The following is a 17637-nucleotide window of genomic DNA, read 5'->3' as shown; positions in this document are numbered from 1 at the left end:
GTTTTCTTTTTCACCACTGTTTTCACAGCTCCCTGGCATGGTATCTAGTGCATGGTAGATACTCAGAAATTATATGCTACTCTAGTTAAAGAAGTTGCATGAGGTAGTGGAATGAATGCTGAATTGTGTTACACGGTGTCCCTATTATGGGATCTTCGAGTCTCAATTTAATACTGTCATCCCATTCACTTAAAAGGATTTTATGTTGGAGCTCCCTTAGTGGCTCATTGGAAACCAATCTGACTAGTATCCATGAATATGCAGGTTCAATCCCTGGCCTCACTCAGTGGGTTAAGGACCCAGTGTTGCTGGGAGTTGTGTGTAGGTCACAGATGTGGCTCAGATCTGGCATTGCTGTGGCTGTGGTGTAGGCTAGCAGCTACAGCTCCAGTTCAACCCCTAGCCTGGGAACCTCCACATGCCACCGATGCAGCCTTAAAAAAAAAAAAAAAAAAAGATTCTATGTTGATTAGATAACATATATATATATAAGAGTGCTTTGGAAAACTGTAAAGTAAGATACTATTACTATTGCTGGAATTAAATTGTTCAGTGTCCAGGAGACTGTATTTAAAACATATATTTTCCCACAGTTGTCTGGCTTCAGCACAGAATTTATATCACCTATAGGCGATAAAACGGAGTCATATGTCTTTCCACCTTGGAACACGAGGAAGGTTGAAACTCACTAAACCTTTTGTGCTCATCCTTGCTCAGGTCCCAGAATTTTCAGGGCATATCAGAGTCACATGGAAATGCATTCAGCAAGTATTTAAAAGAAGGATATAAAGAATAACACAAGGACCAGAAGAAGTTAGTTTAAACCACATAATGAATAATCTTTTAGATTATTTATCTGGGAAAAACAGAATTCAAGTTTGGAAGTCTTTTTTCTTCCTTTCTGAATGTTGCCATGTCTGTTTGTCTTAGAATGAGCAACACGTTAATAATCAAAAACAGATTAGTGTTTGAGTAAGTGTCCTTCACATCAACCTCTGACTTCCCTTTGGTTCTGTGTAAGAAAGCATTCATTACTTTCATTGGCATAAGCTTCTCATTTTGGAAAGTGCTTGGTTGAAATGTGCCCTGTGGTACTGAGTATTCTCCCTGGTAATGCACCTCGTACATTAGATGTGTTGTTGAGTTTCTTTGGACCCCCTCTAAGTGTTAGCAGTGAAATTATCTTGGACTGCTTTCTGTCAAACATGAATCTTTCGTCACTGCTGGATCAGATGTTTTGATTGCCAAATGACAGGGCCACATGTGTGGGGTATTTTCAGGCTGCAATATATGGTGCTGTAGCAAGGGAAGGAAATAAAGCCCTAGGTTTTGGTAATGTACTGAATGGCTTACTCCCTTTTCCAAGAAACGATTCCAGAAACAAAATGTTTTCTCCTGAGCTTAAATGAAAAGCAGATACAACAAAGGCTTTAAACTGAGAAATAATAGATTCACTGGCATCAGGTACTGAAGAAATTGCACATTATTTAGACTTCTCATAAAATTGGCTATGCTTGTTAGCTGGGGGTCCAAAAATTCTCTGGAAATTATTGTCTATGTTAACCATAAAACTACTAAACAGTTTATTGTTGTCAAATTCACTTAAAATGAATAACCTTGATCTCTAAGTAATTCCCTTTAGGGAATCGCCTGTGGTAAGAATATATTTTAGAAGTTCATTGTTAAGCATTTCAATAAATCAATATGATTGAAGAAAATTTGATATTCCTATGGAAATTTCCATGCTTTCATTGCTCTTTCCATATTATTAAGATTAGTGATTCCCATGCTAAAGAATCTGGGACTCACATTTTCTAAGTTTAAAGTATAGTTTGTGAATACTGATGGAAAGAATGTTACTGTGGAAATTCATTTGTTTTCCTTAGTCTGCATTATCTACCTTCTTACTCTCCAAGTTTACCTTAAACTCCTGTCAACCAAATTAGTTCTGTTATCCAGTAATAGATATGGCCTATGTATTTGCCATGAGAGAGATGCAGACCCAAAGTATTTGTTTAAACTAGTTTTCTGATAGAGCCTTGTAAAAGATATTGTTGAGCTTATATAGATATAGATGCTGTAATACAGATTTTAGTGGTAGGTAAAAAACCATCCCTGTTTGCCCAGAACTGAGGCGTTTCCTGAGACATGGGACAGTTCTGTAAAAACTGGAACAGTCATCCTAGTGTATTTATTTATTTATTTATTTATTTATCAGGTATACATTTTTTTTTTGATAAAATAGGTTTGAGTCAGAAAAAAATTGGTTTCAATCCATGCCTCAACATTTATTACCTCTGTGACTCTGAACAAATTATTTTTTTCCTAACCTATAAAGTGGGCATAATAACATCTACCTCAGTGGGTTGAGAAAATTACATCCTAGTGTATTTATAATATACATTCACAGTTATATGAAAAATAACTAACCCAATAGCACAAAATTAGTTATGAACTATGTATACCAAGCAGGCCTTCATTAAAAAAATTTTTTTTTCAAGCAAGCAAAGTCTTTATTACAGGAAAGCAAATAGCTCCCAGAACTGCTGGGAGGGGGGAGAAGACCCCCGGTCTCTATTGTCCTATAGGGGTTTTTATCCCTTAAAGATGGGGGTGGTTCCAACATGGAGTCCAGAAAGATGTGGTTTTCTCCCATTGGCCTTATTCAGTTACCCGTATCAGTCCTTATCCAATAGGGACTTTAGGAGTGGAAACATCCTGTAGGTCTCATGGTTTCTTTGCCCTTATCTTCCCGTAAACTGAGTCACAGGGGATTAGGGATTAATGTCCATCTGGGCGAAGGTACACTCCCTGTAGTAAACAAGGCCTTCATTTATTTAGGGATTGCCATTAGGATTGAACTAATTCTTTGAAATGTTGCTTATTTAATTACTGATTATCTTAGCAAAGAAATAATTTAATATTTCTAATTTTTAAAAAACATAATTTATATATAGATACCTATATTTAGCCTAGATAGATTTTACTATGTTCAAAATGCCAAATTTGTTGTAAACTTCTTAGATTCTTTCTTAGTTTTTAACATGTATTTTATTGACGTATGGTTAACATATAATATTGTGCTAATTTCTACTGATAGCAAAGTGATTCAGATCTATACATATAAGTATACATATATATATTATACCCACATATTATTTTTTCATGTTCTTTTCCATTGTGATTTATCACAGAATATTGTATATATTCCTTGTGTTATACAGTAGGACCTTGTTGTTTTATCCATTCTAGGTATAATAGTTTGCATCTGCTAATCCCAAACTCCCAATCTATCCCTCTCCCACTTCCCTCCCCTCTTGGCAACCACAAGTCTGTTTTCTATGTCTGTGAGTCTATTATTTCTTAGTTTTAATTCCATAAAACATAAGAAATTACAGGCCAAGAACCTCATTAAGAAAAATTTTTTGATGTTTATCTTCCAGTTGACTATTTTCTATGTGTGATATTTACTCTTAGAGGTCACTAAACATATTTCTACTTCTCTTTGAGTCTGAGCAGAGTCATTATCAAGTTCCCCACGTACTGTTTTTGCAGACAAAGTGATCCTCAGGTTTTACGTGTCTGAAAAATAAATCTCTTATCAACACTTCTTATTCCTTTTTATTTTCCCAGAGCTCTGGTCTATAAGATAGGCTTGATATGTGTTGGCTTTCTCTTGTAGATAACTCTGCTCCTTCTCCTGAAATGTTGTAATCCAAAACTCCAAAGAGCTTGCGGTATACCAAATAGTGAATATTTTAAGATTTATTTCAGTGAGGCACAGCATATGGGGCAAAGAATACCTACTGTATTTCTGGAGACTTTGAGTGTGGAGGAACCATCTTAGAAAAAAGACTCTCTTAAACTTTAATCTCAGGGGCTTTCCTTCTTTCACAGTTGCAAAGAATCAATTTTATCCTGCAGAAGTAAAGTGGGCCATAATATTGTACATAACAAGGTTACAAAAGTTCACTGATTCACTCTGGTTATAACTAACAGCTGCTTTGAATGGACACACCTATCTGGTCCATTTACTCCTACTGATTGGACATCGAATGACAGAGGTGTTGAATGTTCATTTCATTCCTGAAAGTGTGAAAGAAAAATAAAAATGGAGTTTGTATTGCTAAGAGAGCTCTAAAATGGGACTAGCAGATCACTGAGGAAGGGTGACTTATGCATGTCTCAGCCCGGATGGAATCTGACCTTTTGACCGCTTACTGTCTTAACGTGACCATCCAGAACATCTGCCCAAACTTCCAAAAACTCAATATACTTATCCAGTCCTTACCCTAAATAACTTGTGACAGCCTATCCCTTAAGGACAAGTATTCTTTTCCAGGGTCAGAGTACAGCCTAATGGCTTTTGGCTTTATATAAGCCCCTGACACTTTCTTTTCCCCAGAATATTCTTTCAGTTTTACTGGCATCTGTGTCTCCAGAAATGCAATTTGTAAGACTCCAAATAAACTCTTCTTTTTTTGATTTTGCAATTCTTTTAAAAAATTTTATTGGAATATTGTTGACTTACAAAGTTGTGTGTACAGCAAAGTAAATCAGTTATACATATGCATATATCCGTTCCTTTTCAGATTCTTTTCTCATATAGGTTATTATACAGTATTGCAAATATACTCTTATTTGCAGCCTTCTGCATTTTGTTTGTTTGTTTTTGTTTTTCATTTTTATTTTTGCCAACAAAGGAAGTTCTGATCTTTCATGTCTTCTCAACTTCTTACTGAGATTGCAGAGGAATCTGCTCTTCTCTGACAGATAAAAATTATATGTGTTTAGGTTGTACAACATGATTCTTTAAAGTGTAGTGTGATGATTTAATATATGTATACATTATGACGCAATTGTCACAATCAAGTAAATTAATTTTAAAATCCACAATACAGTCCTGTTAACTATACTCATCTATGGAATAGGAGAAAATATTTGCAAAACATGTATCTAATAACGGGTTAATTTCCAAAGTATATAGAGAACTCATACAACTCAAATGGGAAGAAAGAAAGAAAGAAAGAAAGCCAGCCAGGCAAAACCAATACCTTGACTGAAAAATGGCCAAAGGACCTGAATGGATATTTTTCCAAAGAAGACATATGGATGGCCAATAGGTACATGAAAATCATCACTCATCATCACTAATCATGAGGAAAATACAATTCGAAACCACAAGAGATCACCTCACACCTGTTTGAATGGCCTTCATCAAGAAGACTAACACATGTTGATGAGGATGTAGAGAAAAAAGAACCCTTGTGCACTGTTGGTGGGAATGCAAATTAGTGCCTGCAGTACAAAAAACATTATGGAGGGTCCTTAGAAAATTAAAAATAAAACTATCATATGATCCAACAATTCCACTGTTGGGTATACATCCAAAGGAATACTATCCTTTGAACATGCCAAGATCTCTTGCTAAGCCTCAGAGACTTTGCATTGACAGTTCTGTGCCAGGAATGCTCTTTCTCTGAATCTCAGACTGGATCCTTCACTCTCTTCATTCCAGTCTCAGCTCAAATGCCTTCTCAGGGAGGCTTCGCCTTGTGGACCACACTATCTGCTCTACTGTTTTCTCCAGAACACTTATGATAGAGACTCTGAGATTGGACAGCTATATTCACTCACTCTTTTAGTATTTGTCTCAGCCACTAGAATGTAAGTTCCATGAGGGCTGGAACTTTGTCCAGCTTATGACTGTATCCCCAGTGTATATTTCAGATGCCTGATAAATGCTTGTTGGTGAACGAGTGACTGGGTTTAGAGTGGCATATAGCTCTTTTACCATAAGAAGGAGATTTTTATTTTTCAAGTTAGAAGCATAAAGAATCTGTTTCTGGCTTTAACATATGCCAGGATCAGGTGAGAAATTGCAAATTGCTTATAACTGACATTGGATGGTGAGTTGTATTGGAACAAAGGTCCAACTGGGGGAAAAAAAAAGACTTTCTTTCCTAAACTCCTAAGGTGTAAATCAGAAGCAGATCCTGGATTTAATGCTTCCTATGCAGGCAGTCAAAGTCATCATCATCACCATAGGAACACATGTTGTTTGAACAGTGAAACTGTACCTCTCTTCTGACGATACCTACAGGCAACAAGAAAGAAGCAGGTGGTGCCTGCAAATGAGAATGAGCATGAGAAATGGCATAAAGATTATGGGGACCTCTTGGCTCGAAGTTTCTTCTCAGTCTCATTTTAGTTAATCTCCCAAGAGCATATGGCCCTGATCACGCACTACTTCTTGCAAATATCCGTCCCACTTGCCATCTATGAAAATACAATTTCCTGATGTTTGTCTATAGCCCTGTTTCTTTAACCATCTCTTCTTCCTTGGTCTTCCCCTTAAAAATTGGTGTTCTCTAGAATTCTACCCTCTGTCCTCTTCTCACTCAAAACCTACCTAATAGCCTCCTCTGTCATCTTCATGCTGATGATAATTCCTTAACATATGCCTCTAGCATCGACCTTTTTTTCAATTCCCAGGCTCAAATTTCCAAAAGTTACTTAATATCTTAGCACAGATTGTCCTTTAGGTACCTCAAGATTATTATGTCTCAAACCAAATCTGTTATATCGTTTCTATGCTTTTCTCATTTTATTTTCTAGCCAACTGAGGAGTTCTCTACTTCTTATCCTACATCCTTCTAGCTATCTTCTTTCATTCTTAACTTTTGCTCCTGAAGAAAGTCACCCTGAAGATTAGACTTTCTTCATTTCCTGCGTTGGCTAATGCAGTAACTGGCATGGCTTCCAGTGTCATCAATTCATGTCCCTTTCTTGCAAACTTCTTGTTTTTTTTTTTTTTTTTCTCCAGAAGAGACTTCCAATTTCTTTATGAAGGCATAGAAATTCTCCTGAAATCTGGTCCCCAAATATCTTTCTAACCTCATTTGCCTTTATAGTCTCCACACACCCAGCCACACTAGGTCATTTGTGCCCTTTCAACGTCCCCATGTTTCTCCTCTGTGCCTTTAATCATGCTTTGCTCTCAATGTACCTTTCCTTGATTCTTTACCTTAAAAAAATTCCCATTCACTCTTTGAGATGCGGCTTAAATAATCTGCTATGAAGCTTCCCTTGGCACTTTAAGAGCTCCTATCCCTTTCTCCATTTATTTACCTCTACCTTGTGTTAGTATGGCTTTCTCCCTCACTAGGCTGTGAATGCCATTTGGATCAGCTGCCTTACCAGTCCTTCTGTATAGCCCTTATTAGCATCTTCTAGTGTTGTGTCTTGACTGTAGTGGACACTCTATACGTGTTCCTTAAAATGACATAAGTTGTATGTTTTGGGTTCATAGTAAAGTGCCCATTACAAGTGTTGGCTGATAAACAATTGAAGACTCATCCTCTCTTATTTGTAGGATACCACTCATAATCTCTTCATGTTTGGCAAAGTGGTTAGGACATGGGTTATGGCACTAAGCAGATCTGGGTTTGAGTTCTGGCTTTGCCACACACTAGTTATGAAATCTTGGGCAAGTTACTAACCTTTGGTAGGCTTCAATTTATTTACATACACATTGGGGCGTAATAAGATTTCATATTTATTGTAAGGTTATTCTGATGAAATACATATATAAAGTGTTTAGCACAGTGTTTAGTAAATAGTAGGTTCTCAATAAAAACTACTTATTATTTCAAGCTTCTAAATAGCCATGTTCAGTCCTAAGTTATCTTCATATAAAATGTCAGCTGGAGAGCACGCTTTCCGTGTAACTGCTTTATATCTTTGGGAATAGAGTAGATACGTCTCGTGGTACAAAGTCTTTGGTTGTATAATTTCCTGATATGCCTCTTGTCACTCTTGCTTATTGTCTATGGTCTTTTGAAAAGAAAGACAAATAAATATAAACATTATTCATGGCATAAACAATGCTCATTAATGATATGAAAACAAAATAATTGTAACCTTTTATGTACTGCAAGATAACACACTAAAGTCACCAAGATTGTCCTTTTTACTTTCCTTTTGAACAGCCATTTAAAGCAAAATTAATTCAGATTGCTGACATATAATCTTGGCTACAGTTCCTGGCATCTTAAAGCCAAAAGTAAAATTGCAGTTTAATTGGCTTCTCTGACTTTGGCAATAAATAGTATAATAGATTTTACTTCGGAACTTTTGACATTTCCAAAAGAATCATGATTTTTTTTTTCTAACAGTCTTTAAAAGACTATATTTAAACCCAGGAAGAGAGAGAGAGAGAGAAGGAACCATGAGAGAAATATATATTCTGGCTCTGGACAAGTATAATTTTTGCATAAGAAGTTGGACAGAGGTGGTGTTTGTAAGGCAACTTAAGCTTCATGAAAGAAAACTGGCATTTCAAACACAGCATTATTATCTGCATATGTGTTTATGTGGCATCCATCAATATGCTGTAAAAGAATTTAGAGAGAGATACTAAGTTGATATTATTGAACATGAGGGGTATTGGGTTTGCACACTGAGAAACACTGTATCCTGGATTCTCTAAGGAGTCCTCAGAGTTGTCTAGCCAAGTCCTCTCCTTTCTTAAAAATACGCTTAATGTCTACAAGGAGATGGCTTTTCTGGGTTCATCTAAAGGCTTTCCACAGGTAAAACTTGTTGGTGGCTCTCCATGTGTAGTCATCTTTGCTGGGAAAAATGTTTTTTCTTCCTGAAGATACCAGCTCTCTTTCAGTTAGGTCGGTATGAGGCTGCTATTTTTGTGCCTCCCTTCTCTGGACACCAATGTCTTATTTGTGTATGCAATTAAAAATTGCTTTTGAAAAGTAGCTAGGCTTACTGTGGTGTCATTTCACAATCTATGCATATATTGAATCATGTACACCTGAAGTTCATACAATGTTATATGTCAGTTATATCTCAGTTTTAAAAATTGGGATATATGTGCATGCAAATAGTTAAAATAGGACAGCGGTGTACCCATGGGAATGGGAAGTTTTCCCTTTCCTCAAGCTCATCTTACTCCTCAGGGAAAACACTTTGATCTCTCAAACTTTTAGGAGTTCCCGTCGCGGCTCAGTGGAAATGAAAACTGACTAGCATCCATGAGGACGCAGGTTCAATCCCTGGTCTTGCTCACTTAAGGATCTGGCGTTACCATGAGCTGGGTTGTAGGTTGAAAACATGGCTCAGATCTGACGTTGCTGTGGCTGTGGCATGGGCCAGTGGCTACAGCTCTGATTCAACCCCTGGCCTGGGAACCTCCGTATGCCAAGGGTACGGCCCTGGAAAGACAAAACAAAAAGACCCTTTTAGACTCTTAGAAGTTGTTGACAACCCCAAAGAAAGTTTACTAATCTATCAATATTTATCATATTAGAAATTGAGGAAATAATGAAACGTTTATTAATGCATTTAAAATTAACAATGATAAACTCACTGCATATGAACATTTAAAAAGGCCATTTAATGAAAAATACTGAGAAAGATTTTCTGTTATAGTAAGACTCATTGTGTTAATTGTTTTTGTACATATCTTTCATGTATAAATTAATACAAACAAGAGGATTCTTATCTTGGCTTCTGTATTCAATATGTTATGAATATAATGTATCACGTAGCCTCCAGTGATGTCAAAGTGAGACTGAAAAAGACAAATAATATTTTGGTATCATTATGAAAAATAGTTTTGACCTTGTGGATCCCCTAAAAGTGTCTGTGGACGCACATGGATCCTGGGTCATATTTGGAGAATTGCTGTCTCAGACAAAATCATTTCAAAACATTCCGAATTTGCCTTTTCTGGTTATTAATTATTAATGTTAAATATGCTTACACTCTAGTTGTTCACTTTCTAGTTAAGTTTGCATCTGATCACTCCCCCCCCACTTCTTAAAGCTTCTCCTGATCAGTGTTAGGTGTTTCTTTCTCCTTCCAACTGTAGAGGATGAACACTTTGGTGCACTTCCATATCCTTCTTCTCCATCTCTTCTTTCTCTTTCCAAAATCTGCCAACTAGACCGGTGCTTTACATGGTCAAGTTTTGCAGCAGTTGGGTTCTTTGCCATTGTTATAAATAGAGTTTTCATGCTATTTCTGTAAATTGAATTTAAAATAGAAACTAAGGAGTTCCTGTCGTGGCGCAGTGGAAACAAATCCGACTAGGAGCCACGAGGTTGCGGGTTCTATCCCTGGCCTCCCTCAGTGGGTTAAGGATCCGGTGTTGCTGTGAGCCATGGTGTAGGTCACAGATGCAGTTCGGATCTGGCATTGCTGTGGCTCTGGCATAGGCTGACAGCTGTAGCTCTGATTAGACCCCTAGCCTGGGAACCTCCTTATGCTGACGGTGCGGCCCTAAAGAGAGAAAAGACCAAAGAAAAAAAAAAAGTAAAATAAATAAAATAAAATAAAATAGCTCTGAAAGTTTACATTAAGGATGCTGTAAAAAATAAAATGGAAACTAAGAAGAAGTATTTAAAATATGATGATTATGTAAATATTTCTATGTGTAAAAATCCATAGAAAAAGAATATTATATCCCTAAATTTTTACTGTTTGGAAGAAGATGCTCCAAATATAAAAGTAAAATAAATTCTCTTTTTTCAGATGCTCCAAGCAATGACATTTTAATATGCTTCTTCCTTGGATCATAAATTTCTTCTACAGCTTTTAATTCTTTTTAGAGTTTTTAAATCCTTTGGTGTTCTTTTTTCCAGAAAGAATTTGTGCCTTAAAATCACTATATTCCTAAAATAATCCAGTTTCTTAATGTTAGATGCACCAATATGTGTCCCAGGCTTGCTGTAGAGGCATAATTCTAGATCTTATGTTTTCTTTTTCTTTCTTTCTTTCTTTTTTTGTTTCCTTTTTAATTTATCGGCAGTGTATCTTCAAGTGATTTTTTCACAGAAAGGGAGATAAACCTACTGATGAACTGTATGTACAAAAATGTCTTAATAACTTTACAATTTGATTGAAAATTGGCTAGGTACAGAATTCTAAGTTGAAAATAATTTTCTGCATTGTTTCCTTAGTTTCCAAGATTCAGCATGGCTGACGAGAAATGTATTAATCTGATTTTTCTTCCTTGTAGGTAATGTTGTTCCTATGGATACTTTTTGGTTATTTTCTTTGTCTCAATATTCTGAAATTTTGTGACTAGGTGCCTAGATGTGGGTGTGATTTCATTTATCCTGCTCTGTAGCCAGTGAGACAGTTTAATTGGAAGATTTCTATTTTCTGTTCTGACAAGTTTTATTCTAGTATTTCTTTTATTATATCCATCTCTCGATTTTATGGTTTCTTTGTTTCTGGAACTCTTATTAAGTGGAAATTGGATATCCTTGATTGATTATCTTTTGTCATTTTTCTCTCATCTTTTCTCTCTTTCTTTTTTTTTTTTTTTGTCTTTTTAGGGCTGTACCTGAAGCATATGGAGGTTCCCAGGCTAGGGGTCCAATCAGAGCTACAGACATTGGCCTATGCCACAGCCACAGCAACTGGGATCCACGCTGCATCTGCAACCAATTCTTCAGCTCACGGCAATGCTGGATCCCTGACCCACTGAGGAAGGCCAGGGATAGAACCTGAATCCTCATGGATACCAGCCAGGTTCGTTAACCATTGAGCCATGATGTGAACTCCTTCTGTCATATTTTCAATAATTATACCTTTTTTCTTTACTTGTATATTACCTTAACTTTTTCTTCCACCTTTCCATTGAAAATTTATCTTGGCTGTCAAGTTATTATTTTCCTAGAGCTCTTTCTTTCCCATTATTCCCTTTTAAACTTTTCTTTATGTTTTTTTTAAAACCTTCTTTGATACAATTGATATCATAGTAATGTTAATATTAATTAAAAATTATCTTGATTGAATCTGAATTATTTTTGTTTCCTCTGGGATCAGTACTATTTGTTTCACTTGATCCTTTTCTTTGGTGTTGCTGGTCTTCTTCTCATGAGTGATGACCTTGGTTTTATATTCATGCTTGTGAATGAAGAGTGAGGTTTGATTCATACAGATAAGTGCTTTATTGTTCACCTGACTCTACTAGCCTGTGTCCTGAATGAGAGATTGACTGAGTTCTGTGTAACATGGACAGCTTGTTGACTGTAGACCTCACTCTAGGCTGTATAGGCTTGGCACAAGAAAACAGAATTCTCCACCCCAACCCCCACAAGACTTGCCAGAACAATAAGGGCTCTACTGTGTGGCTCCTGTCCCCGATTTGGAAGCCTTAATTCCTTTAAGGAAAATAGCTCCATTTCTTCACAGCATAATTTTCTGCTTTAGCTTGGGTGCATATGACTCTGCTGCACATGAAGGAGTGAGAAGCCAGTCAATGCAGATATTCTGCAAAGGGTTTTTTCACCATCACCCTGTTTTCTCTCCTTCTTCCCTTTTACTCTCACCCTCTGTTTTTCTTACTTCTCTTTAACAGCTGTCTGGCTGGGACAGGGCTGGAAAGAGAGCTCAGCAATAAGGAAATCTTCTATTCCATTGATTTTTTTTTTTCTCTTGAGGATCCATAGACTTGTAATGATCAATATTCCTTAGTATATTTTTTGGCCCCAGTTAAACAAGGTGGTCGTTAGGTTTCCTTTCAGCTTGGTTCAAATAGCATATCTGGTCAGTTCTCATTTTCTTCTTATACCTGGAGAAGACAGCCCTGGAGTCTCATGACACCCAGATGGGAATGTAGGCAAGCACAGCTAACTGACAAATTAATTGGTGAAACATCCCACTGAAGAATTCTTAAATGGCGTGCTCTTTCTGTTTCAAACATTATCTGAGGAAATCTGATGCTGAGACCTGCAGCCTCAGCTCCATTTGAGAGAAGTGTGGTGGCTTCTGGGGTGCAAGGAGGCTCCAAAAGCGGTCCTTTGAAACAAAAGCTGTGCTTTTGGGCAGAGAGAAAGAATTTTGCCTATTAATTAAAATGAAATAACTTGATTCAATGAGTGCATGTACTTACATTTTTATAGCAGCCTTCTAAAATGACCCTAACAATGATGTGCAAAAGTCTTTACGAACAAAACACAAATGTTTGCCAAATGATATTTTTAGGAAGCATTTAATGAGTGCCAATATGCCTATAGGACACTGAAAGGAGAGCAAATGTTGCATTTCATTGATGTCAGGAATAGCTTGTAAACCTCAGACGTGACTTCACACCCAGAGGTTGCTTCACTGCCCAGAATGAAAAGCCATTTTCAAGGGAGCTCCTGGCATCCGTTTTAAGAGAACCCAGTGCATGGCCACACTCTGAGGCTTCATGTGAAGGGCAGAAGCGGCAGCTGGTGAGTACATAAGCCTCTCACCTCTGGAGGTCTGAGTTTATAACTTAGCCTTGCTTTGGCCACAAGAAAAATTCTACTTGGTTTATTCTCTCCCTGCTCAGACTCATTAGAAAACCACCACACCATTTGGCTTGGTTTGCTCCAACTGGCAGTGTCTGTTGAAGGGGAGGCCAGTGGGTGGGTAAACAGGGCCCGGCTGAGGTGTGCTGGTTCTGCTGAGTGGAACCCTGCCTGCAACCTGCCTGGACTTGTGCTCACTTCAAGTGCTCTTAATCCTTCTCTGTCATGAACGTGCAATCCATGTTCAACTTTTTTTTTCTTTTTTAAATCTTAAAACCAATCCACCAGGTATTTGCTCTTCTGAAGTTGAAACTGGCAAAGCTTTAAGATCTGAGGCTGATTGGTCAGTAAAACTGTTGACTGTGATGGGGTCCTATTTTTGAAAACATTTTGCTTTCATCTCAGCAGGGTATTCAAGGTCTCCCTAGCCATTTGTGTATTACAATTTTTTTTTTTAAATTGGATTAGAAGTACAGTGTGAGTGTTTAAGTTTTCCCATCTGAGACTTTAAAAATAATGGGAAGAGTGAAAGTCTTTTGAAACAACTTTAAGGGAAACATAGGATTATCAGCGCTATAGGATGGGGAGATACTGACAGGTTCTGCCTTTTCTTCAGCATGATTCCTAAGGGACGTCTTGATCCAACAACATGAATCAAAGCTTTTCTATTTGAGATAGAAAGTTTCCTAGTAGGCTTTTCTGGTGCTCCACACCAGGGCCCCTGCTTAAACCCAGGCACGTCTTTACCTTCTGTCCTTTTCTTTTGTGGCCGCCATCCACCCCTCCATCCTCTCTTGTCTCTGCCCAACTTGGCTGCTTCTCCTGAACATAAATATGCTTGCCCTTTCATTTTTAAAAGAGTCGCCAAATTAGCCTCAAGCCTCCTAAATTCTTATTAGGAATTCAACATCTTACTCTGAAAACGGGGTAGTAAATTACACATTGTCATGAAGTTAGATCAAAGAACTAACGGGGATGACTCTTTTTTTAAATTTGGGGGAAAACAAAGACTCAGGAAAAATTAATTTCAGGATTTTATGGCAATACACCCTGATTGTCCCCTGACAGATGTGTTTTTAAGATAATGTGTAAATGATCTGTCATTCACTTTGCTGCTACAGTTCTGCCATTTGGGGAGGGAGAGCAGAAACTTTTAAGAAACTGAGATTAAAGAAGAAAAAACCCACAGAGGATATAGAATCTCTGCGGGTACATTCCATGGTCCACTAGAGGCAAAGAAGTAAACATATAAGATGTGTTTCTACAAGAAGAAAGTGTTTCTGGCGAGGCTTTATCTCTGAATGATATTTTCAAATTCTCCTGGCAGAGGGGAGAGGAGACTAGAGGAACAGCCAGAGCTCACACCTTGAATCTCACTTCCTTTGTTAAACCTTTTGTCACCAGGGAACCCCCAAAGATTGCTCCCCCTCACTTTTGAATTTGTGTCTCTATCACACACTTACTTGACAAATATTTATTGAGCTCCATCTATTTCCTTGGTACTGGTCTAAGCACTGGGAATACAGTCATAAGTAAAGTAGATGCTTGGAAGAAACTTACATTCTAGTGGCAGAGAGACAGCCTATGTGTTCTCACTTTCATCCTCCTTGCAAGAGTCTGAGTTTCATCCTATTTGCAGGCTCACAAGGTAGCCTGCCTCAGTTTCATGAATGTTGTTAGAAGAGATCAGACCCCTGGATCAGAGATAAAGGACATTTTATTACTCATAGTAATAGCAGTTGCCAGAGAGTCAGCATTTACGTGCAAGTTCCTCAAGCCCCACATTCCCCCAGGGTGACTGTGAAAAGGATCAGATGATACCTGAAAGGGCAGAAGAGGAACGCTCCTGTTTAGGCGTCTAGGAGCCTGAATCCATCATAACGGGCAGTAAACCTGCCTGCCCTTTATTTTGGAGAGACATTATCTTTTATTATGCTGGAAAGTAAGCATGCCTGCCCCTTTCCCTAGAGGGAGACCCTGCCCTACCTCTGCTTTGCAAGGCTGTTCACTATATAAACATCCTTGAAAAGGTGGTCTGGAACAAAAGAGCAGTCAGTGCCTCATTTGCAAGATGTGCAGAAATAGGAGAGATCCTTGGAGAATTCTTTTCCAACAGTTCAAAGCCATGGCCTGATTCATCAGATTAGAGACAGCTCTGCCTATAGGGGTGAGAAGTAGTTTTTTCACAGGCTGCCTTCCAGGCTTATGGATGTGACCGCAATATTGAAAGGGGCATGTCTTTGGGTAGGACAGAGGAAGAGCAGGGCTGAGCCAGGGAAATCTCTGATGTGTCAATTCACTTGGCAGCTTCCAGAAAACTTTGCAGTCCTATGAAAACACGAAACCATAACTGTGCATTGCATGGTTAGACCTGTTGGGCTGCAGGTGGTGGCCAGGCCAGCCACCAGGGTGACGAGGTGTCCACCCAGGGTGGGGCCGAGGGACTTGGAGGAGAGATAAGAGCCAGTCCTGACATAATTGCATTAAAAAAATTCTGTTTTTGAAGTGAATTAGTTTAAATAAGTGTCTCATGTTGGCCAGGATTTATTTGATTTAAGCCTGATGTACAGGAATTTAGAAACAGCCATATGGATTTTCTTGAAGGTTGGTAAAAACAAAATGTGCTTCTAAGCTGTCTGCCAAGTTTCAGCCTTAGTTAATTTTTATGGATGAGTTTTAACTCCTAAAAAACAAATGCATAATAGAAGTGCTGATGTAGACATCGACTTAACTGTTAAAACGTGCAGTGGAAGCTGAGATAAATATCATGGAATTTTGCAGGAAAAAATTGGTAAAGTGCATTTAGTGAGATAATAAATTTGAAACAGTAGTAAAATGACCTAAAATGAGAAAATAATTACTACTGCTGGAAAGGATGGATATAATGAATTATAATGTCTCTTAATCAAATATCCACGAATATGGAATATAAATCTCCTAAAATGCTCACTGCATATCTGTCTGGATGAGCAGATTGACCTAGTGCAAATTGTTGTTGAATTCTTGGACCTTCCTGTTTCAATTCTTAATCATTGTTAACAAAATAGTAGCTGTATAATTAATTTTCTAGGCTGTCTAGAAGAGAAGATACTGTACTTAAGATAAATCTTATTTAAAGTTTTCTTTTAATCTCCCCTCCCTATATATACTCCCTGACCCAAGGCTTACCGTGGAAAAGCTTGTGTGCTGGAAAAGAGTATTTGTGTTTATTTTTTTTAACATTTACAAAGTGCTTTTGCTACATTGTTGTGTTTGAGTCCATTTGTTCATAAGAATATACTGTTTTGTTTTGTTTTTGCTTTTTAGGGCCACACAGTGGCATAGGGAGGTTCCCAGACTAGAGGTCGAATGGGAGCTACAGCTGCCAGCCTCTGCCACAGCTACAGCCACGTGGGATCCAAGCTGCATCTGTGACCTGTACCACAGCTCATGGCAATGCTGGATCCTTAACCCATGGATGGAGTCCAGGGATCGAACATGCATCTTTGTGGATACAGGTTGGGTCCATAACCCACAGAGCCGCAACGGAAACTCCAAGAATTACGCTTGGCATAGAGGAACTATTATCTCTTTTTCACAGATGGAGAAACTGAGACAGGTCTAGAGCCATATAGCCAATGAGAGCACCGAATAACAAATTGTCAACAAATATGCCAATTTGGTTCCCCCTGAAACAACATCATAGTGTAAATAATTTGTTTACGTGGTGAGATGGCAACTTCTAGTTTAGATGACCATTACAATGGAGTTACCTCTGTTAAAAAAAGTAATAAAAATATCGGCATTCCTGCTTTGGTGCACAGTGGGTTAAGAATCTGACTGCTGTGGCTCAGGTTGCTATAGAGGTGTGGGTTTGATCCCTGGCCCAGCTCAGTGAGTTAAAGGATCAGTTGTAGGTCACTGCTGTGGTTCTGATTCAATCCCTGGCCTGGGAACTTCCATATGCTGGGAGTGTTACACTGCTTTGTAAATCAACTATACTTTAATTTAAAAATAAATAAGTAAACAAAAAAGAAAACAGATGCATACATTTAAAAAAGTAATAAAAATATGTAAATAACACACAAGTGTTTTCTGTGCTTCGGTTTTGTAAGAGGAGACATTGGAATAGTTCTGTCAATGCTTCAAAAATAAAGAAAAGGAGAAAATTTAAGGGGAAAAAGGATGCCAGACAATGCCTGAGATTCTTTTTGGACCTTAACTTCTAGCCTATGAAAACCTAAGAAGAAGGGGCAAACCTGCTGTTAGATTTGGGATTCAGGAGATCACTGTATTTTATGAAATTACACATCCCATTTTGCAAAAAAATTAGGGGAAAACAAAAATTCTT

At 37.9% G+C, this 17637-nt stretch overlaps 1 protein-coding gene and 1 long non-coding RNA gene across 9 annotated transcripts in view; one reads left to right on the top strand and one right to left on the bottom strand.

The window, feature by feature from the left end:
• TSPAN8 (tetraspanin 8) overlaps positions 1-17637 on the top strand; it is a 272045-nt gene that overhangs the window by 83530 nt on the left and 170878 nt on the right. The window lies entirely within an intron of this gene.
• Positions 6748-17114, bottom strand: LOC110260704. Its single transcript, XR_002344043.1, has 2 exons — positions 14904-17114; positions 6748-7836 (listed from the first exon to the last, which is right to left on the bottom strand). It is a non-coding gene; the product is annotated as an uncharacterized LOC110260704 (long non-coding RNA).

The sequence above is a fragment of the Sus scrofa genome, chromosome 5, assembly GCF_000003025.6.
Source record: "Sus scrofa isolate TJ Tabasco breed Duroc chromosome 5, Sscrofa11.1, whole genome shotgun sequence".
In the NCBI taxonomy this organism is placed as follows: Eukaryota; Metazoa; Chordata; class Mammalia; order Artiodactyla; family Suidae; genus Sus; species Sus scrofa.
This window is presented reverse-complemented; position numbering and strand designations above follow the sequence as displayed.